Source organism: Sturnus vulgaris, chromosome 2 (genome assembly GCF_052056855.1).
Source record: "Sturnus vulgaris isolate bStuVul1 chromosome 2, bStuVul1.hap1, whole genome shotgun sequence".
NCBI lineage: Eukaryota > Metazoa > Chordata > Aves > Passeriformes > Sturnidae > Sturnus > Sturnus vulgaris.
This window is the reverse complement of record NC_142244.1, coordinates 52046741-52069652: the sequence shown is the minus strand read 5'-3', so window position 1 is coordinate 52069652 and position 22912 is coordinate 52046741. Positions and strand designations below refer to the sequence as shown.

Sequence of the window (22912 nt, the reverse complement as noted above, 5' to 3'; positions counted from 1 at the left end):
TTATGAGGGCATGATGCCTGCAGTTCTTTGCTCTAGCAGATCTACAGGCTTATCCCAGGAAAATGCTTTCCATTACTTTGATACTCAGATACCTTTGCAACAGCATTCAAATTTTTATCTGTTTGAAAAACGTTTTTCTTTTAAGTTTTAACAGGACTTGTAACTACTGTTCCTTAACTCAAGATGGCCTAGGATATCTTACTAAATTACTTCTAGACTAAAGATTTAAAAATTATATGGCTAAATTCAGAAGGAAGTAAGGACACAGGCACAAAGTTACAAATTATCTTACTGAATTTTATGATAAACATTCTTATTTATTTGTGTTCTGTGTTAAAGAAACATAGTAATACATGCAATTAGCCAAATATATCCTATGCTAACAGCTTTCCACTTTGGAACATTTTGGCTTATGCCCGAATTTTAAACCTTAGCACTGCAGTAACTACATTTGTGTGATCTTCCACACATAAACCATTGGTACTTTACCTAAAAGTTTATGCAAAAATCTGTCACAGTCTGTGCTAATGTGTTTCTCTAAGCTTTTTTAAAGTAGAAAGCATGCATGAACATCAAAGCACACGCTGCAAATGATTGTTTCTAATCTTAGACATGTATCAATTATTCACTAGCTTGTTCTTCTTGTGCTTTATCATATAGACTTCACCATGGCAACACTATTCTTCCCTTCCTAGCCTTAATCTGAATCTGTAAACTAATATTAGACCTAGCTGCTGGATTACTTAATATTCTACTTATTACACCATAAACATAGACATGTCTTATTACATCAGGAACCCTACACAGCTTCCAAGATATCAATATTGAGATGGTAACTAAGAATCAGCCTGTTCCACTCTTACTGCTAAATATAAACATGTAACTCTGAATTACCATTAGCAAAATTCAGAATGGCTTTTAATGTCTGGATGCAATAAATCTTCTATGGTCTTTTCACAAACTAGGAGATGGTTGACCTTCCAAAACCCATAGATTTAAGTCACTCTTGAGTTTAAAACAATTTCACATTTTTTCAGCAAGCACCTTAATTAATATATGTCATGTCTGACAGTCTTCTTGGTATGATACAATTTCAATGTTTTCTTTCCTCTTCTTTATGTTTTCCAGCATTATTAAACATATAGACACAAAAATGCATCTTTTTCTAGCTCATTTGGGCCTAGCTATTTTGTCTCTTTCAGTGATTTTTTTCCTTTCTAATTTCTCTCTTCTTTTTGTCTAATTAGCTTTTTCTTCACCCATTTCCCCTATGTTTCTCCAACACTCTTGATCCTGTTAATTCTTGCCTTCTTTTAGCTGTTCCATCACACAATCATATTTCCTTTCCCCTCCAGACTGTGAAAATTGTTTATGTAGCTCATTAATCCAGAAGAGACATCTTCAATGCTTTTTTATGCATTTAATGCAAAGTTTCTCCCCTCACCTTGTAAAGCAGAACAGCCAACATTTCTTGTTTCCCAACTCGTGGTTTTTCACAAAGGTGTTCAACATGTGATACCTCTGCTGGGATCTCTAGGGAGCACTGATTAAAGTTATGCTTTTGACATCTCATTATCATCCTGGCAGCAATTTCTAAGGTTTCTATAATATGTAAAAATCTTAATAATCTCTAATATCTCAAAATCTAACTACAATGTTAACAGCACAGAAACTGTGATATACATAGAGAGTTCATGTCCCTTCCCAGTAAGTCCTTAATATTGTTCCCATATTTTTATTGGTTAAAATTATGAACTGTTTGATATTTCCCTTAAACATTCCTTATCTTCACCACAGTTAAAAGGAAGTTGCTTCATGACCACATGACTGCCTGGCTAAAGGGGCTGTTCCTTGGCTGATGCTGGATAGTGTCAAGACTGCTCCACTCCTCTTCTTTGGGGAATGTGGGACTACACTGTGTCAACCTTTGAGTGTTGGCAGCCTCCCTTTGGTTTCAGCTGAGATGGAGTTCTTAGTAGCCGTGTTTTGGATTCAGTGTGAGAATAATGTTGATAATCCTGTGATGTTTTGGTTGTTGCTAAGTAGTGCTCACCCTAAGTCAAGGACTTTTCAGCTTCCCAAAATTACCAGTGAGTAGGTGCACAAAAAGCTGGGACAGAGCATGACTGGGAGAGTCAAAGTGGCTAAAGAGATATCCCATACCATAGAACATCATGGCCAGTCTATAAACTGGGGGAGTAGACTGTGGGGGGAAGACTCAAAATACCACTGAAAAATGTATGTAGCTAGGATTTTTAAAATACATTTTCATATACATTAGTGACAAGGTTACCACACCTCCATATTTTGAGCCAGCCAGTCATGCACACATTCCCAATACAGTTAACCATAATGCTCCATATGTGAATCTAAACCACTACATTGCACATCTTTCAGAGAGTATAAACTGGTCCACCAGCAACAGAGAGCCCTAGGATTACACTTACAGTTCAGTTCTTTGTTTAAGTAGTAAAACTTCTATGATGAATATTAAACAAGACTATGGTGCAAAGTGTTATTTTCCTATTTAACATAGTTTTCCATCTGACCAGCAGTGAAATCCACAGAACTTTCTGAATCATATGTAGCCCAATGATGGAGACTTAGTATGGGGATTTTTTTATTTAAATTGTAGAGCAAAATTCCACAGCTGATATTCAGAAGTATGAGGTTATATAAGGCAAGTTAGAGTGGATTTATTTTCAATCTTAAAAAAGAGAAAAAAAAATTAACAACACACCCACCAAAATCTGCACTATACACACTAATTAAAACTTAATTTAGTTTTCAGATCCTTTAGAAAAGGCCAGACAATTACTGGATGCAGTACATTCTGGTTATGACTGATAGGTTTAAGTGGAAATTAAACAAAAATAAAATAGTTCCAACTTAATTAAAAATAGCAACACTATCTATTCAAAGATAGATATGACTACACTCCAAATTTTAAAATGGTTTTGATCTGAAAGATTACTTGTAATGATAACTGGACCCAGCCCAAATTGCTATTAGTGAGATTGATCCTTCCAGCAGCAGCAAGGATATAGACTAATTTTAAAGTTACAGTACAGCAGCCCACATCTTAAAAGTTCATTAAATGATGCTCTTTGCCTCAAGAGCATCAAATGCTATAAAATTTCTGACCTTAGTGTTTTTCCTCTAGACATTTCAGAGGACACATTAGCAATTATTACGATATTGTAGCTATGGGATACTGTAACAGTTTTATGTCTCTTATATGACATTAGGGTCTGGATTTCGTTTCACACACACACAAACGTCCAGTGCTGCTTGAGAGGCTGCAGGTGTCAGCTGGGGAGGATACAGATGTCACATGGGTGAAATTAGTTACCCTTTCATGGCCTTGCTTAGAACAAACAAAACTAAGAGACAGACCCTGAAATCTGTTCCCCATCCCCCAAATACTGACAAAATTTGAATATGCTTCAGGAAACAAGAATGACAGTTTTAAAGCTTTTATGCTGGTAAATACACAGGCAGAGAGAGAGAAAGAGAAAAGGAATTCTAACAGATCATTCTTAGGTCATTTGGCTGTATCTTGTGTAAAAATTAAGGAGACTCACTACAGAATTGCATTACACAATATCATGCCCTAGTTGGTCACCAGAATGCCTATGATTAGCAACTTTAACTTCTGATTTTCAACATTTTGACATCCCTGCATATAAAAGAATAAAATTAAGCGTTTACACAGAGATGTCAGAGCCTTTTCAGGTATGAAATGGAGATCACAACCCAGTAACATAAACTACAGTAAGTCCCCAAATCTACTTTTAACTTCCATGGATTTATGCATAGCTGGGGGAGATGAGCAATGACAAATGAACTGCAATGACTCTTGCCCTCTTTGATGGTTACATAACTAAACTGGTCAGTTTATTGCAAGTAGGCACACTGCAAGCAGGAAGTTACTCAAATTATGCTAGGACAGAAAGCATGGACTGAAATAGGCTGATCTATCAGTCGTGCCCACAGCAGTTTTCTTCATTTGTGCACTATTTACATACAACTTACTGTATTAGGAGAGTTCATTAAATACATCAAAGATAACAGGCTGTATATCAGATTGGGCAAAAAAATCAATTCGTTCCAATTATTGGTTATTAACACAACGCACAGACTGTTCCAACATGACCATAATGGTTTTTCACTTTGTGGATCTTCTTGCAGTGGCATCATTAAGTGATAGCTGATTTAGCAAAAATTTTAAGCCATCAGAATTTCTGCTAGCAAAGAAGCACCTGCCATACTGAGGAACATCTGGGCACGCTCACTCTTCAACGCTTCATAAAAAACAGCAATCGAATAAAAGAAAAAAATTGCATTGTTGATCTACATGCAAAATTCCAGTAATGATGAGCCAGCAGCTTTGATGGTAATGCCAGTCACTTCCACCTACTGCTGTTGGTAGTGGATCTTTGATGTTTACAAGCAGCTCTCATTTCAACAGCCATCTTAAGAATCACTAAAGAGTGACCAAACAGCATCATTAACCTTTCTTTAATCCTGAAGAATGCAAGAATGATTGATTTAAAACTGGATCCGTCACAAGTACATCTATGAAATATATCTAAGAATACTACAAAAGAGCATATGCTGGAATTAATTAAATAAATGCATACTTTCTCTGCTAGTCTAGAGAGCTTCAAACACAAAATCTGTGTCTGCTACTGGAAAAAAATACTTGTGTGTGCTGGGAGGAATGTGTTAAAAAGTCAAAGACTGGTGAGAAGGACTTTAAATCACTCAAATGACCTTGCAGCTGGAATAGCCTTTGATAAACCTGTGTGAACTGCAGGCCAGTGATTCTCTAGCACTTGACCAAAAACTTAACAGTGCCTGCCTCTCCACTTGTGTGCCTCTGCCTAGGTATTTCTGGGGGATCCCCCAGTTAGTGAAGTAATAGAAATAAATTTATTCTTTGTGTTCTAGCTGCAGATTTGTGGTTGTAGCACTGCCTGTCAGTGTCAGCTCATGCAGTGTGGTACCTTGCCCAGAGACACAGCAGGAAGAAACTCTAAGAGGTCATGGTGGTGATTCCTCAGAGACAGAGGTCTGAAATGAAGTTGGTATTTGCTCTAGCTAGGCTGTAGCTCCAGCTCTGGTATCTGCTTTGTACTACAGGCTGATATTTGGTGCCTGGAATTATGAAATCCTCCAGCCCAAAACAGGCACAACTCTACACTCCTCTCAATTCAGTCATTGCTTCCCATGGGCATGTGACACAGGTTATTAAGATGTTCTTTTGCTAAATGAAGGCTTATAAGAAAACATTGAAACATGCTTCAAAAACAGCTATATGAGTTTGTCACTCCTCTCTGTCAACGACATCCTGCAGTGCAGAAGCCCAAAGAAAGAACACTTTACCCACCCCTGGACGCAAAAATTTAACTCTAAGCTTCATTAATCACAGAATTCCCACTGAAAGGAGCACAGGAGCTATCAAAATAGCTCATACAAGTGCTACATCTAATCCAGCACGCTGTCTGTTCATTAGCCTGTGGCAGATGGTTTGACAGAAGGTGCAAGAAATTCGTCAGCGGACAATTCTGGATTGGGAAAGTGTCTCTTTAGTTGCTCCAACTAGTTTGCTTGTATTTTGAAGAGCAAGGATTTATAGAAGAAAGGACTTCAAGAATACATAAATGCATATATTGCATTTAAGCTATTGTTGTAGAAATAATAGCATCTTCTCAGTGCTCAGATATTTTTGTCAGTTAATTACATAAACTAACGCCAGAGCATCTAAAAAGAAGTTCTTGCATACTTGAAATTTTTTAAGTTTATTACACAGATTTCAGTCTTTCATCAAAATTAATAGAGAGAACACACAATTCCCTTTCCTCATCAAGGCTACTATTCTGCTTAGAGTTCTAATGGGAAAAGTTGAAAAGTGCCAATCTTCTCAATCTTGCTTTTTATGGAAGGTTTTCCAAATCCTATTTATCATGCTGATAATCTCCAACTTCAATTTCTACTCTCTTTCTTGACTGCAAATGGCTTCACATAAACAGAGATCTCCATGTCTTTGCTCATAACTGATTGGGTCAGGAAAAAATAATTGCAGGGCCTGGCTTATCTATTAAGCCATCAACACAGAAGGATATTTACTCTGATGTCCCAATGATGTATATGTATTTTGTGATTCCTTTTGTCAACAAGGTAGAACCTAACATATGTCAACACCGAATTTCACACAACACAAATTTATTGAGAATCTTCTGTAATTTCTGCTAAGCAAAGTAACCTGCCGTGCTCAAGCATATCGATATTAACTTTTCACCCAGCACAGTATCACAGTATTCAATCAATATGTAGCAGTTTAACTATTGCCTTTTGCACTCTTTTTTAAACAGTTTTTATTATGAGAACAAAACGCTAACTTACAGTTTTAACCTACTCCAACTACTACTGTAATAATAACATAAACTGTATAGAAAGAACTACCTGCCACAGCAATGCTCAAATATGGCTTATATGGCATATTAAGGATATATCTACTCTTCCCCATCTCCCAAAGGGAAAAAGAAACAACAAACTACCGACGTGATGTATGCAAATCTTTGAAAACAACAGGCAACCCCTTGGCCATTTCCCCCTTTCCCTCACTTTTTAATAATGGCAGAAATGAGAAGAGCAATAATATTACAGAACACTTCAGACATCATTTGAACAGGGCTCCTTCTCAGGTGGATGGCCTGAGGACCATCAGACTTTCATCAGTCACAAATTGTTCTAGAGTCCTGGAGGCAGCACTGTGGATCCTCCCAAGGGATGGGGAACATAATCGGATAGTTTAAAGAATGGAGACTCATTTGTGAATCGTGGGACTGTAGATCCTGTTACTATAAACCTCAAAGCTAGGTATTAGCATGTGAATTACTAGACCAGAATTATTAAGAGAAGAAAGACTCCAAAGCAACACTTACAAGGCAGAAGAAAGAAAGTAGTGATAGGAAAAGGACAGCATGGAAATCACTCTAAAGATAACGAAAAATAGCCAGCTGCAGCAACGTTCACTTTCCACACTGTTTCTCTCAACTGACAACTTTGACTGTATGAACGAAGGAAATTTTAGTCTTTTCCATGTTTTATAATAAACCCCCCCCCCCCCCCCACTCTTTAAATATGCTTATAAATTTAAAATGTAAATTCACTAAAAAAATTCAGTGGAAAGCTGGCAAAAGTTAATCATGTCATCATATTAAATACCTGTATTTACAAAGAACTTTATGCACTGTGCAATCTATCAGAGATAAGAGTATGTTCTTGACTGTTCCTTTCGGCCTCTTATTTGAGTAAATTGCATTAGCATTTGCAGCTGAATCCCAATGCAGAATTCAGATTAAAACAGTCTTGCTTCCCCATCCCCCCTAAACCAGAGAGAAAATAAGAAGAAAAGAACCCCCCAGGCCATAGCTTTTGGGATCTCAAGTTGTGTATAATTAAAATACAAAAATAGGAATCTTAAGCAATGCAATTGGACACAACAAGAATTCAAGTTGGTTTGTTGCCAGTTGACACTATTTGAAAAAGCTCAGAATCAAATCTAACCCATAGCTATGCCCCCGTGGGAAATATGCTTTCCTCTGGACCTTATTTTCTGCCCAGCAATCTTCAGCCACTTTCTTGGGTGAAAAATATCCACATAATTTCCTCCAAAGACTAAGGAATAATTTAGAACCGCTTGTTCTAAATGACATCACTAAGAATTTGGTATTTCCATAAGCCTGTATACAGCTTTAGTGCCCTAAAAATCTTTGATCAGAGAACAAAAGGCAGTACAAGAAGCCATCCTGAGCACCAAACCAACTCTTTATACTATTCACCACTCCAAGCCTGTCCTTGGATCTGGATTCATGCCCTGTACAACACAGCTGCTCCAAGCTGAGCTCAGCTTAGCAATGTGGTCCAGACCTGGATGCAGAGGTACAGACACAGCTGCTGAGGAGTGACTTCTGCTGGGGGCAGACCCATTCTTCTCCATCTCCCACCCTTTACCAGCCCTGCACCCTCCTTCCTCCTTTGTTGCACCTCAGAAGCTGCTGCAGAAGCATCACAGCTTCCTTGATGCTGACTGACCTTCTCTCCCCTTTTCAGAAACATTCAGTCTGATCCAAGACAACAGTCAGGGCTAAACGTACAGGCAGCTGTTCTCTCATCCTTTTATGATAGCATGATAGCAGAGTTTTCCAACTAGATTCACTATGTGTACAAAGCATGAAAACAAATTGTGTATTTTTACCTTCCAAGATAATGTTAGTAAGCATTTTAGGAACTGCAACAGCAAAATAAAATATTCATTTTTGTTCTGAAGGGCACCTGCCTAATGAGACTACTGTAAATGGACATAGTTGTTTTCCTTGCCATGCTTAGACTGGGGAAACAATACCACTGTAGCATTATTAAGCCTATGTGGTGACAGAAGGTCTTGGTTGTCTAAGCCTTCCAGTAGTGCTCCTAAACAGGGAAAATGAGCCATACAAAATTCTCACGTGGTTCTGACAATGCCTGTCCAGACTTACAAAGTATTTCACTTTATCTTTTTATGAGACAAACTTTGAAAAGTGAAGATACAGGCCTAGATGATATACAGCTTATAAATTAGTTACAGCTAACAAATCATGCAGTGAAATCTAAGAAGCTATTCAAAAAGTCAGCTTGACACCTATCTAAGAATAATGCAGATCCCTTTGAAGAATGTATTTAAATTAATATATGCTGTACTTTGACTGGGCCACCAACGATTTCCAAAAGGTTTTACCAGCCCTCACTTTTTTCCCCATAAATGGTAATTTCTTCCCCTTCATTCTTGATTATGCTCTCCATTCATTCCATCTCTATCCAATCTCACCCTTCCAATGCCTTCCTATCAATCTATCAAGTTTCCTTAAATTAAAAATAGCATTTATTTTTGCAATCTATGCTTTTCTTTTATCTCTCTCTTCAGGATTTTACTTCTCATCTGTGTTTACAGTAAGACAACTCCTGAAAATGTACAGCATATCAATATCAGTAGCACACTCCAGAGTCCTGCAAGGTTTAACTATGACTGATCATTATTGACAGAAAGCAGTTTTCTAGTTTTCTTCCTGCAACTAAAGAAGTAGGATATTGATTTTAATTTGTTATAGGACAACTTCCTATTTGCATAGTATGGATTAATTTAAATATGACTTCCAGAACAAGACCGCTAAATGACACCACAACAGACCAGAACTGAAATAACACATCATTAAAAAAACTGAGACAAACTTTGTGTTGGAGTATGTGATCCCACAAGTGTTTCTAGTAGGGGAAGCAGGAGCCTTCTATTTACAGTACATGTTAAAGCTACTCTTCTTTACAGGTGACCCAATCCTACATGTGACTCTGTACTCCTTGTACAAACTCTTCCAGACATTCAGGATATTAAGCTGAAGGCTATCAAGTAAAGGATATTAAGTAAAATAAACACTCATCAAAATGTCTTACCTGAATGAATTGTAGCTTTTACTGCTTACCAACTATCCATGAAATCTTAGAATTTACAGGGGGAAAAAATGTGGATCTGACAGTTCTTAAAAATAACTCAGTATTTTTAGAAGTGTCCCATTGACACTAAGCATGATAAGAAATATTATCTGGTTTCAGCATTTTAAACTTTTCATACACAAATAACTTTCTTTTTGGGGATATATCTCTTTAAGGAAAGCATCAGAATCCCAAGTGCTGCAGAATAATTAAAATACAGATTTCAGGTCTGCTTTGCTAAAGCTAAGAAGCTTATGTGATCACGAGGTCTGTGAACATCTCCCTCTCTTCCCCTCCCAATAGTTTTGAACTACTTGACAGATATTACTGATTTTTGACAGGATAGCAACCTCTAAGGTAGTTAAATTGCTACATGCTTTATAGAAACAGATGGCCAAGTGAAGAACAAGCTTTTGACAAACACCTCTAATAGATGCCTGAATGAGATGAAAGCTGCAATATGGATTCACATCATATTACACATTAGCAGAGCCCACATGGAGAGAAACCTTACCATGTCTTCAACGTAATAAAAACACTGATCATAACCATCAGAGGAATCATAAAATAAAAATTCATATGAAAATGAGCTCTACTGATTCCGGACTTTGCAGGAGGGCATACTTGCTCTTAATGGTGATCACATTTAATCAGGAGACAGAAGAAATAGGCAAATATAATGAGAAATATGTCAATCATGTTATTTTAATTTTCAACCTTCTAATAACGGTTGCCTAATGAAACTATTAATAGCCAAAACAATCCCTCTCTCACAACACCTATTGCTACAAATATCCGTAGCAAGCAATGCATACAACTTTTTATATATAAAAGACAAAGAATTTTAAGATACTGAAAACGTTCATTCAATAATAACCAAGTTGACAGTGCATCTAGAGATTAACCAGATCCATTAAATTATTTCTGAAAAAATGCTAAGCACACAGTTTTCCTTCTAACTCATTTCAAACCTCATCATGCTGCAGGGAAAAAAGAAAAAAAAAAGTGAGACTGGTGAATTCTGTGAAGTCTGTTAAAATTGCCTTTTAAATAGCAATGTATGGAATCACTGACTTAGGAATAGTCTAGGCAGCTATGGTACAATTACAAACAACTATGTTATTTGTTGTCTGTCATTTCACCCTCAATGCCAACACTGTAACTACAGCATCATTTGTGGTATTTCATCACACACACAGAGGTTAAAGTCATGCTCTTTCCCAGCAACACTAACCTTGTCATTCTCAACAAGTAAGCCTGTTTCTACCACTGGAGAAATTTAGCTTGCTTTCTGAAAGCACCAGTTTGTATTTTCCTTATGACAAGTACACAAGTATGCAGTACTTTTTTTTGACAAAAAAGATCATCTACTCTAAATATTTTTGCTTTTGCATGGAATCAGATTTTTAGTAAAGACATCTGAAACAAAATGTTAAGGATGTAGTGGCTGATTTCAAGTTAAAAGAAAGCAGACTCATTGTTTTTATACAGCTTGTCAGGTACACATAAAATGATCACAGTGAAAGTCCTGCAGTGAATGAATAAAGGTGTTCTGTTTCCAAATAAAGCCTTCCACAAGGTGAGACAAAGATTCTTTTTCAGGGCTCTGTTGTGCAAAGAGCCTATTTTTGAAAACTAATTTCTATCTAAATTAGAATACACCTATTATTTAACTTAGAAGACAGCAATATCCTACAGCACTGCTGAATGTCTACCATTCCCTTACAAGTGGAATGTCTCGAGAAGTTCTAATCTTACTACAGCAAGGTGCTCCAGTTTGGAATCCCATGCTAAATTTGTATGCTCTGTTATGGCCTGGTATGAAGGTCTTCCAATTTCTGCTCCAAGACAAAGCATGTATTACGATGCAAAGAATAAAATAAATCCACATCCTAACATTCACTCATTTACGATGACAACTGACACTTGTATTTAAACTCCTTTCAAAGCACTCTAATTTCCTGAGCTCTTACGTAACTGAAAGAAAACAAAAAGTTCTACCATGAAGCATGGGCTAATATTTAATAGACATTAGTAATACTATTTGTAGTATCACATTTTGTTCCAGCTCATTTAAAAGTATGTTAAGAGGTTTATAAGAATCTTTTTTTCTGAAGTACCAATTTCCAAGAAGTAAGTCTTAAGTATGACAGTAAACACCCACCACATTTTTAACCCTCCGTTTAGACATTTGTCTAAAGCATTTAAGAACATTTCTTGGTTGACACGGATAATAAAACAAAAAGTCAATGAAAGCTATGATTTTTATCAGTGCTATTTTGGGAAAGAAACCTCAATTACTAGGGACAGAAATCCAGGTTTTAAATTTAGTTCTTACCTCCTGTGGCTGTAGTCACCAGAAATTCTCCCATCGTTTCCCCAGCCTGACACTGCCATCTATAGCAGTCTTGTGCTTGCAGCAGTGATGCCAGCACTGATGAGAACAGAATGCGTGGTTGTGTTGCAAACACAAAGCATTTTGTGAAAAATGGGTTTGACTCATACATTAGTACAAATATTAGTGACTGATGACTTGAACTGGTGGAGTTTTCATGGGATTAACACAGCAGCCTACTGACTTCTAGTGTAGAAAGGTAACTCTCGAGCAGGAGAAGCAGCACTCCTTTCAGCGCCAGTTGGGTATATGTATGCAAATAATGGGTTTCTTTATGGAAAATAGAAATGCAAAGCCATCCACCACACACAGAAGCTGAACTGATTTGGAACAGCACTATCTGCAATTTCAATCAAAGCTCAAACATGTAAGCCCTCAAACACAGTATGGAGCCTGTCAGGAGCTTGTGGTAGGAACTGCGAAATTTCACTATTCCAAAACCTTCTAGGGGGCTGCATGGGAAATCTATAACGTTCAAAAAAGTCATTAAAAATTCCTAATCGATAACATAATGAAATTTATACTTAGATTCACGGGTATTCACTGAATAATACTGACTGGTTCCATTCCACCACACAATGGCAAGTTCATAAACACATACATATACAGCACATAATCTACTCTTACCAGAAGCCATCAACACCAAGAATCTAACAGTATTCAGAAGCAACTGCTCAGAATAAATGAGAGATGATAAGCATCCCTCATTCAAGATGATATGATACTGGAATTCAGCAATATTCAGGAACAGACTGTACCATTACAATGCTTTTTTACCCCGACTTTAAAGTCAAGCCCAGAGCTCAAGAGACTCAAGTTAGTGTCTATCAGTGTAATTCCCAGCTTTATTGTAGATGCTGTTTATATTTATAATACCTGAACACTCACTAGGACGTCTGTTGGAACACAAACTTCACAAGTTTTCCAAGTCCAAAATAAAAGACCTAATTTGCAAGTACAGGCATGATCTCCAATGTCAATTCCACAAGAGAAAGTGAGACATACACACCCCAGACCTTCCTACAAACTGGTGATAATGGGATTGTCTGAGAAACAGTTTTTGTTCCAGACCTTGCTCCAACACAAACAGAAAAGCAATCTGCAACTGGGCAGGTTTCACACCCAGATGAGTGCTGTCACCACTGCAGTTAAAACAATAAATTTTGTGGGCAGAAGAACCTCTTTTCCCCAAATGTCACATTAACCCCAATCATTGAATCTGGTGGAAAATATTAAGGGAATTTGGCCTGAGTCTAGAAACAGTCTGGCAAAAAGCAAGCAAATAAAACACCAGCATAAACTATCTGCCCCCAAAATTAGCCATAGGTCTAGACTGGTTACTTTTATCAGCAACAAGTATGTCCAAAATTATCATAATTATGCATAATAACATCTGAAGGAGCTATTAAACATTATTCAGGTTTTAAGCCAATTCCAAACTACAAAGCATCATATTCACCTTGAGCAGGGGATGCAAATTACCTCCCATTTGTTCTCACAATTCCCTCTGAAGCATGTTTTATTAGTCATTGTCACAGACCCCAGGTTTAATTTAGCACAGCCGTTCCAACATTCAGTCCTCCAGGCCATAAAACTGAAAGTGTATGAGCTGCATTATGAAATTTTGTCCTATAACAATAAAGTTAAAGCCACTGACAGCCTTTCTGTACGTACTACAATAAGCAAACCATCTGTGAGTCTAACAAGAGCATTCCCAATTTTGTGCTGTTGACCAAATTTAAACTGAAATTTATTATACCAATCACTGCTATCCTGATGATGACCTCTTCCAAGACTTTGATCTTAACAGTCCAAGATAAACTGTTTTTCTAACTATGCAAATCACCCTCAAGTGCTGTCAAATAAAATACAGCCTTTATACCACAAAAAAAGTTTTATTTTGTGAAAGTGTAATAAGTCATTTATTTATTTTACATAATTACATGCTAGCAGGAGATTAATACAGACTGGGAAAAACATAAACAGACTAAGCAGTCCACATTGGAAATAGAAAATACCATTAAAAAAGACCTAAAATATTAGTAGCGGTAAAATTTAAAACTTTGAATACATAATCTAGAGTTTAGCAAGCTTGGAGTAGAGATTTATAAATGTCAAGACCATCTAAGACTCATAAAGTCATTACAGGACTAAATAAAACAATATAAAACAACACCACAAAAAAAATAACCCATAGATTTGATTTCTTCCCGAGTGGAACCTCACAACAACTAATTCAAATCAATGAATGGACCCGTCAGGTGTTCCCATCATTATTAAAAGGCAGCTGATATCTGGAAACATAAGTTAAATTATTTATCAAATCGTTCTAAATATCATCAAATTCAGTGCAGCCAGTCATTCAAATGACTTCTAATAAATTATTTGATACCTCTCTAATGGAAAGCGTGAGTTACTCAGAAGCATTTGCCATTAAGCAGCACCATACTAACGTTTTGAAATTCTACCCAGACACGTCCAGAAGTGGCATGCTATAAATCACATTACAAATACATTCCCCTGCTTTTGAGGTATTATCAGCAACATCCAAGAATTTACTCAAATTAAGAAACAAGTAATTTTAACAGCCTCATGCCATGCTGGAGACCGTGCAGATTTTTATTCTGCACAATCCAGAAGCTTTTTTTTTATTTTCCTGCTGGACTGAAAAAAAAAGGTGCCCACATCAACAGCATCACAAATATCAACCAACTCCACAGCATTAAACAACGCCTATATAGTACAAAGGTAACTTCTCAGTAATAACAGGTTGTACTGTATTGTTCATGGCACACCCCTTCCCAAGGAATATCTATTTCAAAACTAAAGCCAAAAAGCTTTCCTTCCATTAAAATGAGTAGACTCTCTGTCACTCTAAGAGACTATATATGACACTTTTGATGGTGAAAGCACTCTACCAATAGGCTGAGTGCAAGCAATCTCAATTTCAGGTTAAGGAACACAAGGCCAGTGGACAGAGATAGATAAATTATTTGAGACATTTATTTAAGGAAAGCACCAACAAATAGTCTTCATCAGGTGTTCATGCATTTCAAGTTAATATGCTAATCTGCTATTAATCCCATTCAAATAAATAGGAAATGTTTAGAAAATATCTGGGATTAATAAATTTCCGATGTATAAGAATAAATTCTAGCTATTATACTTAAAATGATGTCATGAAACAACCAATTCTTTGGTTCAAAACACCAGCATTATTTCTTCCAGTGCCTAAAACTACAGATGTACATGAATTTGATACCCATGGGTGGATGTGAGGTGCACAGTGGCAGAATAAGAAGAAACACAAACAAACTACAACACAGGAAATTGACAACAGATTAGGAAAAAAAAATCACCACAAAGATGGTCAGACACTGGCACCACCATAATCACAGAGACTGCGCAACCTCCATTCCTGGAAACACTCAAAACTCACGTGGACAAAGTCTGAGAAACATTACCCAACTGGACTTGCTTTGAGTGTGGAGACAGAGCTAGGTGACATCCAGAGGTCCTTGGCAACTTAAAATACTCTACAATTCAGTGCTTTTCCCCCTAAAGTTCCTTTCCTTATTGGAGGTGTACTTCTCCATTTTCATTTATGCTTCATTTTACATAAGTCTCCCAATTATTTGTAGTGGCTTCAAAATAAAAATCAGAACTCTGTTTTGCGAGCAATCACGACGAGGTCATTAATACAAATGATGCAATATTACACATTTGGAGCAATAAGACCCATTTATTTTACGGTAGTTCCATCACCAGACTCTGCTAAGATACAATAGCTAAAACAAAAACAAAATATTCATTTATAAAGCAATAAACAGCTCTGATCCTTGCAGGCTGTTATCACTCCATCAGCCTGCATCACCCACATGTTGCAGGCGTTTGGAGACGAGTGACAGGACAGAAAACGAAGGAAACTGACAGATCAAAAAAAGCTCGAGTGGCCCTACAGTAAGTACTGCATGAATCAGGTGTGCACGTACATCAGACCTCCCGTCTCACACCGAAGCCACACTGCAGAGGACAATGCCATGAGTACCTTTGTTCCCATGCTCCAGGGCCGACCTTAATGAAGATGTAGTAAAAGCATCCTGGGTGCACCTGTGGATATTAACCAGCCCACAGCTGCCTATACCACTGAAACATTTTTTTTCTCTCTAAAAAAGAAAAGGCTTAAAAAAAAATAACCCCACCACGAGGCCTCGAGAACCAGTTTATTTCCCACTCCTTGAATAAGAACGGTGCTATTTTTAAGACGCATTGTGATGGGAAGCGCATCTAAAAATAAGTTCTCTGGCGCTCAGCGGGCCAGTGTGGCTCCCCACGCCCGTGCCCGGCAGGGCAGCCGGCCCGGTCCCCGCTGCCCGGGGCCGCCTGGGGCGGGGACGGGGCCGGGGCTGCAGGTGGGGAGGCGGCTTTGTCTGCGATCGGGCGCTAAGCGACGGCGGCGTCAAGGCGGGCAACCGCCGGCTGGCGACCGGGCTCCGAGGAGCAGGCGGAGAGGCACGGGCGGCGGAGGGGAAGGGAGAGCCCCCGCCTCACCGGCATCCCCGAAACTTTCCTCCGGGCCGCCGCCAGGGAAGAGACGCCGCCGCCGCCGCGAGCCCCCGCAGCGGAGCCGGGGACCGCCCGGTGTCCCCGCCTCTGCCCCGTCCGCCGGGCGCGGCCGAGCGCCGCCTCCCCGCTCCGGCCGCCCGCCATCCGCCGGGACGCGCCCGCCGCGCCGCGCCGCCCTCCCCGCGCCGCCGCCGCCGCCGCTCACTCACCCGCGCCCGGCCAGCGCAGCCACCAGCGCCTCCTGCCCGCGCTCCCTCCCTCCTTCCCTCCCTCCTGTCAAGTTCAGCCCGGCCTCCCCCCGCCCGGCCCCTCCTCCGCCACCGGGAGCCGCCGCCACCGCCTGGGCCCTCCCCCAGCGGAGCCGGGCACCGCCCCGCTCTCACCTGGTTCTGCCGCCGCCGCGGGGGCAGCGGGGCAAGATGGGGACAGCGGAGGCGGCTCCGGGCAGTCCCAGCCAGCGGCGAGATCGCGCCGCCCCGCCCGGAGCTCCGTGGGCTCCTCCCCGCCGGGACGCCCCGAGAGGCGAGGGGGGCGGTGGGCCGTGCCGTGCCGGGTTGTGCCGTGCCGTGCCGTGCCGTGCCGTGCCGTGCCGGGTTGTGCCGTGCCGGGTTGTGCCGTGCCGTGCCGGCAGCGGGCGGGCATGGCGGGCGCGGCCGCCTCCTGCCCCTCGGGGAGACACGCAGCGACCTGGGCGTCGCGACAGGAAAGCTGGGCGGCTCTCCCGGGAGAGCCGGCCGGGATCGCGCTGCTCCCTCGGGAGGAGGTGGCAGGAGCCCGGCGGTGGGGCTGTGGAGCCCGGCTGGCAGCGCCAGGAGCGGCTGGAGGCCGGGCGGGTTCCCTCTGTGTCACACGATCCCGGCGCCGCTCTCCGCAGCGAGTGTGCCGGGTCAGATAACCCCGCTCGTGAGGAGAGATGCTCGGTGTGCGAAATAGAAAAGAGGGTGTGAAATAGGGGACTTTTCAGGGAAACACAATGCAGGTAGTACCTGAGAGCAAGAAGGTCTTAATCTGAAGTCCAGAATGGGGTGCGGGTTTAAAATAAGGCGGAAAGGGTTAAGTGAAGTCCAGAAAGAAGAGAAGCTGCAGTGAGTGCTCTGCGCTGTGCTCGGGAGGAGCAGGAGCGCGGTGCCGCTGCTGAGAGGCATCCCAAGGAGAACAGCGCTCCATTATCTGCTCGCCGAGGGGCTGGTGAACGATGGGGTCTTAAGTCTGCGGTCTCAGGTAACTTAAAAGGTGAGAGTATGTGTGAAAGGAGTCAACCAGGAAAGACCCGTTCGTATCGCTTCCGATCATTTGTAATAAAACCGAGGAATAGCGGTAGGAATACAGACAGGTATGAAACGATTATTCTTATAAAGGTGAATGTGTTTGCTTGGGAAATAAAAAATTTGCCAGCTGTTAATACTAAGATATGTATCAAGTTCTACTCAGCTTTAGACAGATGGGCCTGTAAAAGCAGGTTGGTGTCTTTTTCCTACAAGGAACACACTGTTGCTTAAGCACCATAGCTGATGAGGCCTGGTTGCCTAGGGAGAGATGTACATTCTCCCTGTTCATTTCCACTGAGTCCTCTGGATCTCTCCCTCCTGCCAAAGTCACCTGTAGCTTTTTCCTCCTGCCTGTATGCCAGACTGGCACCCATGTGCAGAGCCACCAGTCAAGAGATGTGTCATTGCTCTTTCCAAATTCGTAAAAGTCTCAAGTAAAATTAGTGGTGACATTAATCAAGAGACAAATTGGGGTGTCTCTTCTACTCCTTGAATTCTCATGAAATTTCAGAAAATATAGTGTCTTTGAGATTTGTATCCCAATTCTCCACTTGACTTGTCATACTGGCAAAGGCTTCAAGATCTGTGTGGGGCATGTACTGACAGGCAAAAGGATGGAATAACAAAATAGTCTTATAAGCTTCACATCATTTAGGGTTGATTCCAGGCTACAACTGGACCGTCCTTGACTAGTGTTAGTTTGTAGTCTATTGTAAAGCATATTTACATTACAGTTAGACACCACTGTGGGAGCTAAATTATTGTGCATCTCAGTAATTACAAATGGTAATTTTTTATCCAGCAAGGATGTATCTAGCAGGGTGTTGCAGGCTGGTGAAAAACTGGATATTGTCTGTATATCATCCATACACCATCTGTGCTGTGCATTACTGCCAGGCAGCACTGAGCCATTAAGGGAGAGTGGGGTAATAGACCTCTGCCTGCCTTTTAGTGCTCTCGGCATTCTGCAGAGCAGGCTTTTAAATGTTCTGGGTCGATGTCAGAGCATTCAGAGTGAGGAGGTAACAGACAGTGTTTTCTACACCATCAGCTACCTCACTGCTTCAGCCTTCCCTAAAATCTCATCTTTGATGTTCTGTAGGAAAACTGCATATAAATACTTATACCTGAGAACCAGTATTCCCCTTACTGTGGGTTCACGTTTTTTATTCCCTTTTCCTGATTAGCCACCTCCTCACTGTATCCCTTTATTCTGCACATGATGTCACTTGTTTGTCTTGGTCTGGAGGCATCTCATCTACCCAGACCTGTATCTTAGGGATTATTTTATAAGAAAAATCAGAATCTTCATTTTGGATTTTGACTTTTATAACAATTCATTAGAAAAGGAAGGGTATTCTGAGGAGACACAGGAAAAACACTGTCATTACCTTGAGCACCTATAATGTCTTTTCAGGCTGTGCTGTTTTACAGGTTGAGACTAAGCTCTTGGAATACGTCTTGGAATTTTGTAGGGGTGTAAAGTTGCACGAGAAGCCCAATTAAATCTCTACACACAACTTTCAAAAGCCACTGGGAAACAAGAATTTAAAGGTTATACTGTAACCTAATTTAAAGGTTACACAATATTCATCTCCTAGAAGGCAATAAATTAAATCTCGGCTGATTTAGTGATAATTGTGATTTAGAAAGGACTGGATGAGCCCCTTTGTCTTATGGGCAGCTAGATTTTGTAATTACATTTATTTAGGATATCTCTTAAAGCCACAGGTTAGAGAAAATCTGATTTTCTTATGTTTGTGGAAAACAGTTTTGAGAACCAGTGACATCCTGTAGAAGGCAATTCAATCCCATTCCCAATTCTGTCCTTTTGGGTGTAGAAGGAGGGAACTATGACAACATAATGCTTTATTTATTTCTCTTTGAAATACTTGACTTTATTAAAAAGCAAAATCTATGATATCCTACATCTCCGTGTCCCATATGTGACAGATACTAGAAGCAGACAAAAATAGGAAATAGTCAGATTGTGGTGTGTTTTACAGTGAATGGAAAAGGCCAGCATTAATTTTGTGTCACTCATGTACCCCCCCCCTCCCCCACCGCCCCCCATGAAAACCAGGGAGGATGATGATGATGAAGATATTATGAGGTGTATACTGGGAAAGAGTATTGGGTTGCTGAATGTGGGGACCAGGGTATGAAGTGGGAATTCAAAGGACGTTGTAGAGGAGATAAGCTGATGTGGAGGAAATACTGAACTGGAATTTGTGCAAGAAGGGTCACTGCATGGAAGAGGAAGGAAATGGAGTATACCTGAACTCTTTTGGCCTTATTTTCTATGATTTGTCTAATAATAGTGGCAGCTCTTTATAATAGTAAATAACAATACTTAAGTCCCTTGCAAACAAATTTGCATACCTCTGTTCCTGCAAGGATGCTGGAAGCTGAATTTCCAGCCTGAAATTATTGCTCACAAGGTATACATTCTTACTGGCTTCAGGGCTGACACCTGGTCTGTCATTTAATGAACTGGCCTGCACACTTGTAAAGATCATGTGAATTGTGTGGAAGCCCTCTAAAGCTCAGTATATTTTAGAGTAGGAAGCTGGATTTTTAAAAATTTGACCTGTGCATCATTTGGCCTTAAAGATGCCTATTTTGATGACTTAACAAATATTTGGAAGCTACACGTACCAGAAATTTTACAGCACAACTTTTAATCAGAAGGAATTTCATACACTGACAGTGATACGGAAGAGCAGTTTGGATTAATTTGGTTTCTTCATTTCTCAGTTTCCAAGGAAACAAGGAAACATGCTTGAAATGAATGTCTGGAAAAAGCATTTGGAGTTGCAAATGGTAATTTATTGTTTGATTATATTAATAACAAATAGTTTTCCTAGTTTAGGCATTTTGATGTACCCAAGAGCAGAATATTGTCACATTGTATTTTGGAAGAGCAAGCAACTCTCAGAGCAGCTGACACAGCTTTATTTACCCAACTTTTGTGCTTCTTCAATTAGCGGAGTATCAACAATGAAGGACAAGGGAAACTTTCAGAAAATTTAAAATTAACATATTCAAATGATTTGATATGCTATGATAGTGAGGCAGGGCGTTATTCACCTTTCTTCTTGATTCTTGCCTGCTTTTTCAAAGTGTACTGACAATGAATGTTCTTCAGCTGCTGCCTTACATTTACTTACACTTTGGTAACACTCAAAGATTAACTATTTGCTCGGTTGTGACAAGTTCTGTTGTATATATGATTTTTCAAATTCCTTTTTCTGAGACAATACATGCTACATTAGCAGAGATAAAAGAGGAAGTTGTTAGTGCTAAGAGCTGACACTTCCTTTTTCCCCTGATATTGAGAACTATTTTTAAATAGTGAATATCATCTTCTACTAAGCAGAGCTCATCCATTTTTTAAAATTTTGATCCAAGAAAATCCAGTTTCCATTCACTGAAGGCCTGGATCACAGGAATGCATAGAAATTACATTCTTAAATACAGTCTCAGTTGTTTCCAGTGTCTGGAATGGATCTCACCTTTTAAAAGTTTGCATTTCTTAGCAGAGTCTTTTGTCCTAGAACATCTTATTCCACCAATGAGATTTCAGGCAGGACTCTGGCAGCTTCTGACTTGTGAGATGTGTGACCTCTGCCAGTTTCTGTTGGTTGGGCTGAGGGTGGACAGACTGAATGGAAAGTGGTGGTAGAGCTACTTTGGCATCTGTGAGAAGTGAGGAGGGGAGTAAGTTAGATGGCTGCAAAACGCCAGCTGCAAAACATGCCACATGCAGATTCATCCTTGGGGAATAATGGAGGAAATGTATTTTGAAGACATCTTTCATCTGTTCATGGAGCGAGGCACCATCTTGATTGTACTCACGTTCACCATCCTTCAGATGCCTACACACTGTTCAGATGTCTTCCACAAACTGTTTGCTGTGCACTTGCATCTATTTATTTATGCTGATTTTTCTGGCAAGAGAACCAAAAGGTAGGAATTGGTTGCCAAAGTCTGTATAAATAAATAAGACTGTCATTGCTTGTCCCCTCTAAAGGACCCAAGCATTCAATAATTTTCAGTGGCTGCTTGCCTCTCTGTCATTTTTACCAGTGCAAAGGGGGGTGCAAAAAGATGATGATTTATAACACTTCGCACAAGTGACTTTTCTAATAGCATGATCTGATTCAGAGCAATTTTGAATAGGGTCACAGGTGATTGGGAAATAAACCTTAATGAAGCATTTATAGTTGTTTAATAGGACTTAGAATACTAGACCAAGCACAGAAATTATTTTGCCCACCTTAGAACATTTGACAAAGCACACAGAAGAAGATGTTACTCACTAAATATGCACTACAGCAGCTTCATCTGCATGCTGCTTCCCTGATCTGCACTGGTGATCTGCACATAGCTGTGCCTTGAATAAGACATACGGGAATCTAACCTTAGTCTGCTTGACTGGATTTGTGTGTAGCAGCATGACCAAAATAACGGCGCACAAATCCTGTGTGTTTTTACTTGTTAAGATTCAGGAGACACTGAAGACCCTAATTTCAAAAGCAATACTTCTCATGCTCACCTGGAGACTGTCAAGAGTGATAATATGCCTAGTATGTGTTAACACATAGGCTCTATGAAATTCTAAAAACAAATGCTGTCTCTGACTATTATTATGCCTCAAATCAAATGTTCTGCTGTCTCAGTAGTGCGAGGGCTGGCTGGATATTATTGTATGATGAGTCAAATAGCCAGTAAGAGGCCATTACCACTTAGATTTCACAGCATATAGTGCTTGTTTTTCATAGCTGTTACATCACTGGAAACAGATTCTCCAAAATGGGAAGTGAGACCTTCTTAATGAATTAAAGATCTTAGAAAATACAGGACTGAGGTGACATGATGAAGCTCCTTGAGGAAGAGTGGTTGTAAAGCATGTATGTGTGTGCTGCTCATGAAAAATTAGTTCCCTTTGCTATCTGAAACATCATCACATTTCCAGAAACTCTAGAAAGGAAATAGGATATAATTAGACCTTGCTTTCATGTCTGTTCTTAGAATCCAGGTGACTTAGGCAGCTGTCCCTTGGCTTACCTATTTTTCAAATACATTATGAATGATGAAACTGTTTTGCCCATGTACTAAATAGTGATGCAACAAGCAGGAGAGGCTT

The 22912-nt window shown here is 40.0% G+C and overlaps 1 protein-coding gene across 2 annotated transcripts in view; it reads right to left on the bottom strand.

Moving 5' to 3' along the window:
• Positions 1-16745, bottom strand: part of FRY (FRY microtubule binding protein) — a 219990-nt gene extending 203245 nt beyond the window's left edge. For both annotated transcript variants that reach the window (XM_088159551.1, XM_088159552.1), the window contains exon 1: positions 16705-16745. The gene's annotated coding sequence lies outside the window, so the exon portion shown is untranslated. The remainder of the gene's footprint in view (positions 1-16704) is intronic.
• Between the last annotated feature and the right edge of the window lie 6167 nt (positions 16746-22912).